Below are 10,784 nucleotides of genomic sequence, written 5' to 3' on the forward strand. Positions count from 1 at the left end.
GAGAACAAACTGGGAGCCCAGGGTGATCCCAGCACAGCCAGTGCCCTCAGGCAGGGGCATTGATAACAGAGCCCAACTACAGCCCCAAACAAAAGCAGCAGGTCTGATACTTAAGTGGAGCTCCTGGGGCAAAGGGCAGCAGGTGTTTGGGTAGCAGTCTCAGGTGAGGCTGCTCAGGGCAATTAAGGCCTATCAGTGCACTCAGAGCCCAGACCTGAGTTTTCATACACAGAAAAACAAATCAGCTTTGAAGAAAGAGAAGATTTGAAAGATGCTAGGGCACCTAGAATGATCCTCTTTTTTTGCTCTCTAAAAAAGAAAAATCTTTTCTTCCTCTGTTCTGCTTCTTCTCCTCTTACATTCAATAATGTTGCTTGCACTTTTCTCCTGATTTCTTCCAAAGATAAAATGTGACTCGATATCCTTTCACTCGAGAGACTATTCCACCCATCCATAAATGCAGGTACTGCTGTTGTAAAAATCAAATTCATGGCTCTAACCCACATTTGGTAATTAAGCCGTTGTAATACTTTATGCAGTTACCATTCTATAATCTTTGGTCTGCCCTTAGCAGGAGTTTGTCACCTTCATAATAGTAAAGTCAGCAGGTTAGGATATGTGTCCATAACTCAGCTGCTCCAGTTCACTTCTCAATACAAACCTACCTTCTACAATTTAAATATATATGTCCTGAAATAGCTGATGCATAGTCATGTTCCTTTTTGCTGACTGTGAAACCACAGAATCTGCAAATCTGTAAGGGTGTCTGCATAACCTTTTCTGATTCTGGACTACCCCTGATGAATTTTTTTTTCCCTGTGTCAACCTGAACCTGCAAATCCCAAACTGCAATTTGTGGCTGCTTCCTTTGTTGTACTTTTGGTCACTGTTAGGAAGAGTTTGGGTCTACTTTACATGTACTTGCAGGCAGCTGTTAGATAATATCTTAGCCACTTCCTTGCTCGGCTAAGCAAGGCCATCTCTCTCAACCTCAATTGGTAGGATATGTGCGCTAGGCTTTTTACTATCTGGTAGCCTTCTGCTGGACCCTCTTCAGTTTCTCCACATCCTTCTTCAGACTTACTGTTCCAGATGTGGCCTCACCTGAACTGAGTAGCAGAGGGTAGTAACTTACCTTGGTCACCTGGCCATGTTCTTCCCAATGTGGCCCAGTATGCAGTTTGCCTTACTTGCAGTGAGAGTGCTCTGTTAGCTCTTATTCAACCTGGCAATCACCATAATAACCCTCAAGTCCTTTTCAGCAGGGCTGCTGCTCAGCCAGTGGATTCCCAGTCTGTACTGATATATAGGGCCATTGGCCTAGGGGGGAACTTCATGCTAGTCTTTACTGAGGTTCCCTGAGAGGTTTTTGTTGTCTCTTTTCTTGAGGTTATCAAAGTTTCCCTGGACTGAAACTCTACCCTTTGTGTCTTCCACTCTGCCTGCTTTTGTCTGCAGAGTTGCTGACGGTGAGCTCTGTGTTCTCGTCCAGGTTGTTCAAAACCAGATTAAGGTGTTGAACAATATGAGCCATGGTGTTGACTACTGAGCTACTCTAGTTTTACTGAGCATTGGTCAGGTGTTGTCCCATTAATCATTATCCTTTGAGCCTAGCAGTTTTCAAAGGACCTAGCATTTTTTTTGTCTATCCCATACTTTCCCAGCTTGCAAATGTGAATGCTGTATATCCACCACTCTCTGCTCACCCATACAACCAGTCTTTTCCTTATAGAGGGCATTCTCATTGGAGAAGAATGATTTGCTCTCGATAAATCCACGCTGAGTATTCCTGATCACATTCTTGTCCATTGTGTGCTTGAACATGTATTCCCAGAGGAAGTGCTCCACAGTTTTTCCAGGGACTGAGATGGGGCTGACTGGCTTCTAGTTCCCCAGGTCCTGATTCCTGCCTTTTTGGAAGATGGATGTAATATTAGCCTCTTCTTTCTCCTTCCAAATCATACTGGACCACAAAGAAATTAGGGAATAGTCTGTGCATGTAAAGATTTGTGCAAATAAGACAGTGAATGCTTTTGCCTTTTCTCTACCATCCGTCTCCAAATTGCTTCCCAAATCCATCAGTGGACTCATGTTTTCTTTGAGTTCCCTTTGGCAAGTGGCATACGGTTTGATGTAGGGCCTTGCTAATTTTAACTCAGGCTGGGCTTTGTCTTTTTGTATTTTGTCTATACCTAAGCAGTGCTTCTATACGTTGCTTTTGTTGGTGCATAAAGCACTTATTGCAAAATTCCTTGTCCTCCACAATGGGATGGTTTGCCCTGAATCTCCATGGCTTCTTTTCACAGATCAGCCAGATCTCCTGAGCACCATTATGCTTCAGGGCTGATTCCCAGAGGAGTCTAGCTGGAAATTCTGTGAATAAGCCAAAACCTACTCTCCTACTTGGCCTGTCCTTTACTGTGGAAGCCAAACTGCTGCTTACCTTCCCAGCCTTCTTCCAGAGCTTGAACTCCGTTAGAGGGCATGGCAGGCTGAAAACAGTCCTGCCTTGAATCACTACAGAAAATTTAATCAGAGCCCTGAGAAGATAATAGCACTGGCTTTAGGACAAAGTAAAGAAAATAGATTTAGTTAAGCTACCCAATTTGGAATTGCCTTGTTCTCATTAAAAGTGATATAAAACTGCAAATGGGCAGTGCTAGAACTGGTATGACAGTGGGAAAAGAAGGGGAAATTCCCAGGAAGTTCCTCTCTGACAAGAGAAAGGAACAAGAAATGTAATGGTTGATTAATGTTCAGATTTCTCCTATGGAATTTGTGAGAGGAAAAACAATTTTTAATTTTCCAATAATTGGCCACTATATCTAAATGAAATGTCCAAAGATGCTATTTGTCATGTAGCCCATGGACTGTGATTAGGAGTAGCAGTCCAAACTTTCAGCAGCTTTCCTTATTGATGCAGAGATCAACCCAGCTCTGGTGTAGAGCAGGCAGAGGTAGTAGAAAATACAGTAGACTCAGGAAGACTGTACCATTTCTGGCTCTGGCTCTGATAAATGGCGTGACCTCCATGAACACATCTCATCCCTTCTTTTTGTCTTGTCTGCTCAGACATGGGTCAGGGGTCGCTGGTTGCTACAGAACAGCTGGGCTTTGATGGTGGGTAAGCTCTCAGTGATACCCCATCATTGTGGTAGCAGACAGGGCTGAATGATTGAGATCACCATTCAGGACCTAAATAAAACCATGCTATATGGTGCGTGCTTTTTTGTCCAAGTATTAAGCAGACAGCAATTTTAGTCGTTGCTTCCTTCCTCCTCTCCTCATCCCTTCTGTCATGTCAAATGGGCTGAATCTATCTTATTATTCCAAAAGGTTTAGTAGGCAGAACGTCTAACGCGCTAGGGGAAATGCTGTCGTTAGAAAAACATTGCTATCAGTCCTCCTGGCACTGGAGAGTTTATTAACAGAGCAGGAATGCAGCAGCTAGGACTGGGCTTGGATGCTGGGAGCCAGGTGTACTTCCTCCTTTAGTGATGAAGAAAGGCAAGAGAAGATCTTAGTCAGGCTGCACTGACTGCAGTCCAAATAAGAGCCATTAGCAAGCTGCTCTTTTCTCTGCTGTGATACAAGCACAAAAAGATTTGTTGCTAGCTCCAGAGAGAAGAGGTTAATCTTTAAAAACAAAAGACTCAGTGACTGTGGGGAAGGAGACCTGTATCTTTAAAGCCAGTTACAGGGAAAGCTACAGCTCATTACTTTGTTTTGTATAGCCCTTATTATTTTCTGAGTTATTTAATTGCATGCAGATGTTTGAAGGGCCTATTCAACCTTCAACAAGGAAAATGCTTTTCTCCTTTTCTATGTCTGCAAGATTTTCAGGAAAGGATAGTGTCTTCTTATGTGGGTGGACAGCATTCAGCATATGATAAATACTAATGGAATATAAACAGTTTGCATGAAAACTAGTAGAAGCCTGATTGGGTTAATAGCACTAACAAATTCTAGACACTCTTCATTCAAGGAAGTGCATTTTAAATATTTAATAGTGAATCTTTGAACTTTATTTCTTTGATATCCAAAGCTAGATTGAATGCCATGCTTCTATGAGACATAAGGACATATTATTTTAGCCGTAAAAGCAATGCTTAGTTGAAGCTTGGATGCTTTTTTTAATCCAAGGACTCCATTATAAAGTTAATCTCAGGCAGCTTTCAGAAATTCTGTCTAATGTTTTCAGCATCTTTGTTCAGTGAGTAGAACTTGTTGCGTGTCTCTTTTGTGACCACCTCTTTAAAAAAAGTAAAGCAAAACGCCACCAAAATCTTAGAGCCAATGAGAAACAGTGACACTTAGAAAACCTAGGAGCTGTCAGAGTTGTGAAGAAATTAAAAATATACTATTCTYCTTATACATAGACACACAAATTGCTATTTAAACTAACTTGAAAGTCACTTTGAAATTCAAATGGCTCTCACCATATTTATCAAGAGGTTTGAGGTTTCAGTACAGAACTGACTTACACCTGATAGTCTACTAATGAAGTCAATTAGAGGGTCTTCTCCTAGTAATTAAGTAGGAGCCTAGTTTCTGTTTTCAGTTAGTTGAGCACTACAGACTGTTACTTCTGAAAGTAAGACTTGGTGCCTTGAATGCTTATGAAAGTAAACATCTTGCATCATTTCTCAAAAAATACTGAATCTCCAAAGCATGTATCCCTCTTCACTCTAATGCTGGAATACAATTAATGTTGTTTCCCCTGACAAGAAACAAGCAACAAGGCACAGTACCTTTTGGAATAGAATGGGAATTGAGACAAATAAAATTCAGAGCTTTTATGTTGGAGGAAATTTTATTTGAATATCTTGTTTTCTCTTAACTTGGAACAGGAAGCTGAAGACAATTTTTTGTTGAATGAATTATTTTGGGACAAAGCAAAACTAAGTATTTTACTAATTGCATGACTGCATGGCTGTGCATTACCCCAAGCATGTTATAGCCCCATGCTGCAGCATGGGTCACCTCAGTGCCTCAAGCTCTGCAGCATTTGCAGAGCCCCCAGCCCAAAACAGAGGAGAAGTGGCTGTATTGGAGGAGTAGCTGATCTCTAGGACACCAAAACCAGGGCACAAAACAGACCAAAATTACAACTCCTGTGAAGCCAGCCAGTACCTGGCAAGACAGCTAAATGTCAATGTAATTGAAAACAGAAATTGGAACATATGTAAATTCAAGGAGATAAAATACGAAAATTTGTTTTTGAGAGGAAAAAGGAGGTTCATTTCAATCCTGATCCCCCCCCTCCAAGCTTCCCCCCCCACCAGTGATTCAACAGAACTGAGACAATTTCAGTGGAAAACCTCTTACCAACCTCTATGGGGAGTCAAGTGCTACAAGTGCTCCATGTCTGTATCTAGGTAAACAATGTCATTAAACAATCCTCAAGAAGAGCGTTAGATCCAGTTTCAAAGGACAGTGAAAGATGTTATGCTCTGTAAAGGCTTCCTTTTTCTGTCTCTTTAGGGAGTAGAGGGTCCAAATATTACAGCCAATGCRGCCTGGTCTGCCCTTATTTATACCTATATCTTAAAGAGTTTCCAGTTGAAAAAAACATGTGGAGGACCTCACCATTATTGGGAGGGACCTCAGGCTTGCCTACATTTTCAGGAGGCCCCACTGCTTTCTGCAGGGCTCTGCACTAATCTAGTGGTCCACCCACTTTAAATTCATTTACAGAATCAAGGCCCTCATAGTAGCACGCAGTTTTGAAGATTTACAGCTCTCCAGAAGTGCTAAGTTTTATGATTAATAGACCAACAAATGCCAGAGAAGTAGCAATACTGGAAACCCAGTATCTATCTCTCAGAGGAAAAGACCCTTATACACACAGATGGTAAGTTTTAACTTAAATGGAAAAAGCAACTTTTATTGTCAATGCTAAAAAAATGTAGCAATTCCCAGAGGTTTGCACAAAATGGATATCCCAAAGTTCAGAAACCATACTGCTTCCTCAGGAAGACAAAGATTTTGTTCAATACATTTCTTTGGGAATTATTATCCTAATTTGACACAAAAAGATAAAGCCTTAATCCTTAATTATTGAGGCTTATAGATCCACCATCTGTGTTATCCATCAAGGCTCCTTCCACCTTCTAATAGTTGTGCAAAGAGTGGCAGTCTGGATCTTTTGGGGATAATTCCTGTTCTGACACAATGTTTTTCTCTGAACTGGAAATATTGCTAAAATACCACTCTTCTTTAAAACTCCTGAGCAAAGAATTTATTCCATTTAACCCATGAGGATAAGTAATCAATATAGACTGCAACTGCAACTGTGTGGGTCTCTGATGCCCTTGATTCATATGGTTTCATTCAGCTTGTGCTTCCACAACCCCTCTCTAAAATAGTTCTGCCTTTACAGACATTAACTGCAGTGAATCAAGTGTATAAGAATGCTAAACATATTTCCTACCTGATGCTCATGAAAGTTTTCCATTTTAAAAAAGAAAAAAACCCTATCTATACTTACATAAGGATTTGTTTGTACCACTTCAAATGTCAGTGGTGAGCAGGAGAAATTAAGACTTTCCCTGTGGCTCAGGTACATCACAGCCCAGGGAGTTAGCCTGTGACAGCTGAACAGTGTTAACTGCACATCTATCTTAGCTGGACATCCAAGCAAATCTTTTTATTTTGTGTGTATGAAGAACACACATAGGAAGTTTCAGTAAACTCCTTCAATAAATACTAAGTAATTTGCCATTACAGAATGAAATGCGCAAAAAGAATATACAGTGGCAGACAACACAAGCACCCAAAACTGTTCAGTGACATTGAGAAAATAGTCTTTTGTGGGTGAGAGATTTGTTGCAGCCCTAGTGTGGTGCACTACACACATCCCCTGAAAATGACCAACACCACAAAATTGCCAATGGTTGATCTGCCACTAAATCTCCATGTAGGCCTAGGGGGCAGTATTTTTAAGTTATTGCACAGGCTTTGCATTGGTCCTTCTCAAACTGAATTTCATCTCAGGCTGAGGATTTGTCCACACTCAGAAGGAGCCCTGATTTCAATAGTGCATAGCTGCTCCACTATAGGTTCACAGGGTCAAGGCTAAGGTTGGCTTTATGATGGTGTTGTGCTGAAGGAGTTAAATCAGTGCTGGGTTACATTATTCAAAGCCTCAATATTGTCTTTGGTTTTATTACATATTGGACTTTACTTCCGCACAGTTGACTCCAAAGTCCATTGGCCCAAAGATAGTTCAAATGTGAAAATTCTTTACAAAGACAACTGTATATATTTTTTTTTTTAGATTTAAACCTGTCTCATATTTCATTCCTAATCTAGACACTTACTATTTTATTATTTTTCTTATATAAAATCATGAGACTAAGAAAAACCAACCRAAACAGCAAGTTTGCATGCTTTTGCTTAGAGAGTTTTCTGGCTGGTAAAATTTACCAGTGGCTCTTAGGCAAATTCTTCTTATAGAAAAGGCTGGGAAAAAAAGGGGTCATGACTGAAACCTTGTTATGCTACACTAGTTCCCAGGCTCTGGTATACATCCTTGTCCCTCAGGACAGGCAGCATTCTGTACTAACCGAAAACAAACTTATTTTAGGGCTTGTTTTAGGATCAGGTAGGGAGGCTGGGAAAAGGGCTTTTGCCTTACATGACTTGAAATGCGCAGAGCTGCAGGTCAGGATCAAGACAAAAAGTAATTATATATAGCTGTATTTTATTTCCTTAATCTTTTTCCAAAGCTAGTTTGTCTCTTAGACATACATATGAACTTTGTAATCTCAAGAAGAAGAACGAAGGAACGTTTGCATCTGACCTGTTGCTTTCTTTCCCAGCAGCAGCATCAAAATCAACTCCCATTCTAGTTTCATAGTAGAGAAGCTGGTTGATTTAACCATGAGTTTCTTTAAGCTATTTACAGAGAGGACAATTTTTCAAACCTGCATGAGGGTAATGCTGTTTTTTCTCCTCATTTTGAACCAACTGTAGGGAGTGTGCATCGCCAGCGCACTTTGTAAGAACCGGTGACCACCAGGTGTCGCTGCTCGATGCCTTTTTCTCTCTCCACCAGCTTCGCACGAGGGTTTGTTCACATTAATATGGGGAAAATCACATTCAAGGAAAAAATCTCCCCACATTCCCTACAGAAAACTCTTTGATATTCAGCAGCCTAGCCCCTCATCTTTCCACAAGCAGCACTTCTCATGCTGCTATTGATGAAGGCATTCCACCACCACTAGAAGTACCTCCCACCTGGAATGAAAAGCTGATTTTCCTCCCTGTTGGAAGTTTCCTACCCTTCTGGTGTGCTAGACCTCCACTGAATTAACAGGTATCTCTGGGCCTGCAAAAGGATATGTGAGCAGAGTGAGCCGTGTCTGCCTAACACTGCCATTTTATCCCTGCAAAGGTTTCAGTATTCATTAACAGTAGGCATCACTTGCTGACCTTAAGTAGGAATCCACAGAGTCAAGCTTGTGCAAATGCACAAAGGATGCCAGTGCTGCCAAGAGCTGCTGTGATTCATTTATCTTCCCTGAAGTTTGGCTAATGGTGTGTCTGGTTTGGTGGTTCTCTTATTCTCCTACCTTTATTTGGTGAATGGTACTGTTTTCTAGGTTTCAGTTAGAAAAATATCCTTCAGAGAGAACCATCACGTCTACAAAGGCATGTTAGCCTCAGATGTTTCAAATTCATAAGGCAAGGACTAATTAAATGTTGAAGTTGCTCCAAATCATTTCAGCTAAAAATGGATGAATGTTTAGGTTGGGGGGGGGATTGCCCCCCCTCCTTTTTTAAGTACTTTCCTTGCCTCAGAACAACCATTCTTTTCCTTTTAGATTTATTTTTCCCTTCTGGAATCAACTAGTTTCACCAGAAGTCACAAACTCTTCCTAGTTTTTGAGAGTAAATAATACCTCTAATACTTTTGATTCAGTCATCAGTGGCACAAAGTCTAGTTGGATGCCTGTGGCTAGTGGAGTTCCCCACCTCTCAGTACTGGGGCCAGTCTTGTTCAACTTATTCATCAATGACCTGGGTGAAGGGACAGAGTGCCTCCTCAGCAAGTTTGCTGATGATACCAAGCTGGGAGGAGTGACTGACACACCTGAGGGCTGTGCTGTCATTCAGAGAGACCTGGACAGGCTGGAGAGCTGGGTGCAGAGAAACCTCCTGAGGTTCAACAAGAGCAAGTGCAGGGTCCTGTACCTAGGGAGGAATAACCCTAGGCACCAGTACAAGCTGGGGGCTGACCTTCTGGAGAGCAGCTCTGCAGAGAAAGACCTGGGAGTGCTGGTGGACAACAGATTGACCATGAGCCAGCAATGTGCCCTTGTGGCCAAGAAGGCCAATGGTGTCCTTGGGTGCATCAGGAAGAGTGTTGCCAGCAGGTCAAGGGAGGTGATCCTGTTGCTCTACTCAGCCCTGGTGAGGCCTCATSTCGAGTACTGTGTCCAGTTCTGGGTTCCCCAGTACAAGAGAGAGATGGAGCTACTGGAGAGAATCCAGTGTAGGGCTATGAAGATGATCAGAGAGGAGTGAAGCATCTGCCCTATGAGGAATGACTGCGAGAGCTGGGCCTGTTCAGCCTGGAGAAGAGAAGACTGAGAGGGGATCTTATCAATGTGTATAAGTATCTGAAGGGAGGGTGTCAAGGGGATGGGGCCAAACTCTTTTCAGTAGTGCCATGCAACAGTACAAGAGGCAATGGGCACAAACAGAAACACAGGCAGTTCCACCTGAATATGTTGAGGAATTTCTTCACTGTGAGAGTGACAGAGCCCTGGACCAGATTGCCCCGGAGAGGTTGTGGAGTCTCCTTCTCTGGAGATATTCAAAACCCAGCTGGACGCAATCCTGTCTAACATGCTCTTGGGCAGGGGGGTTGGACTAGATGATCTACAGAGGTCCCTTCCAACCTAACCCATTCTATGATATTGTGATTCTGTGATTCAATATATGTAGTAACAATGAATCTCTACAGGCACTCTGAAATTCAGTGAAAGCAATGGTTTTGTTTTCAAATGTCCCTTTACAGATTGTGCAAATCAAAGGTTCAGAGATTAAGAATTTTAAGCTTTAAAATAAGCAGAAGCAAAACTGAGACTAGCTTATAGCTGACTTAAATTATCCAAAGAGGGAAATGAAAGAAAGCTTATAGTATCTTACTCCTTTTGGAGACCTACAGTCAATGTCAAACATCTAGTAGGGTTATCTAAATGTAAAGGAGCTATTTAAATGGGGGGCGGAGGAGTTAGATAAGACAGATGGCAAACAGAAAAGTAAGAAACCTGAGAAGATAACCTGAGGGACTGCAGGAAACAGTAACTAGTATCCGTATTACAAGCAAAACAGGACTTAGTTCAGATCTTGATTTAAGAAGAAGCATGAAGGGACTGAGAACTGCACATGAATCTCCTATAAATCTGAGAATTATACTGTCATTATTCAGAATTTTTGGTCTTCTATCCTTTTCCATGACCGGCTTTTAAAATAAATTTTCCTTGGCAGGAAAAAACATGAGAGGAAAACAGCAAAGAAATTAAGCAGAAATAGTTAAAGTTCATTAAAAATATATTGTATTATATCTATGTGAGTTTCCCTTTTAGATGCCTCTTGCCTCCTCTGGGTCTCTTTCCAGCTTTGTTTGAAAAAGCTACTGCCAGAAAAAGCAGAGTCCTGGTCAGACTGAGCTTCTCCTTACACCCATATCTGCCCAAATTACCTGCAGCATGCTTAGGAACATCCCTGCTCCTAACATTGCTTCRTAGCAGACATACTCAGGTCCCTCCAGC

Source organism: Rhea americana, unplaced genomic scaffold, assembly GCF_003343005.1.
Source record: "Rhea americana isolate MKP2758 unplaced genomic scaffold, rheAme1 scaffold_228, whole genome shotgun sequence".
Taxonomy (NCBI): domain Eukaryota; kingdom Metazoa; phylum Chordata; class Aves; order Rheiformes; family Rheidae; genus Rhea; species Rhea americana.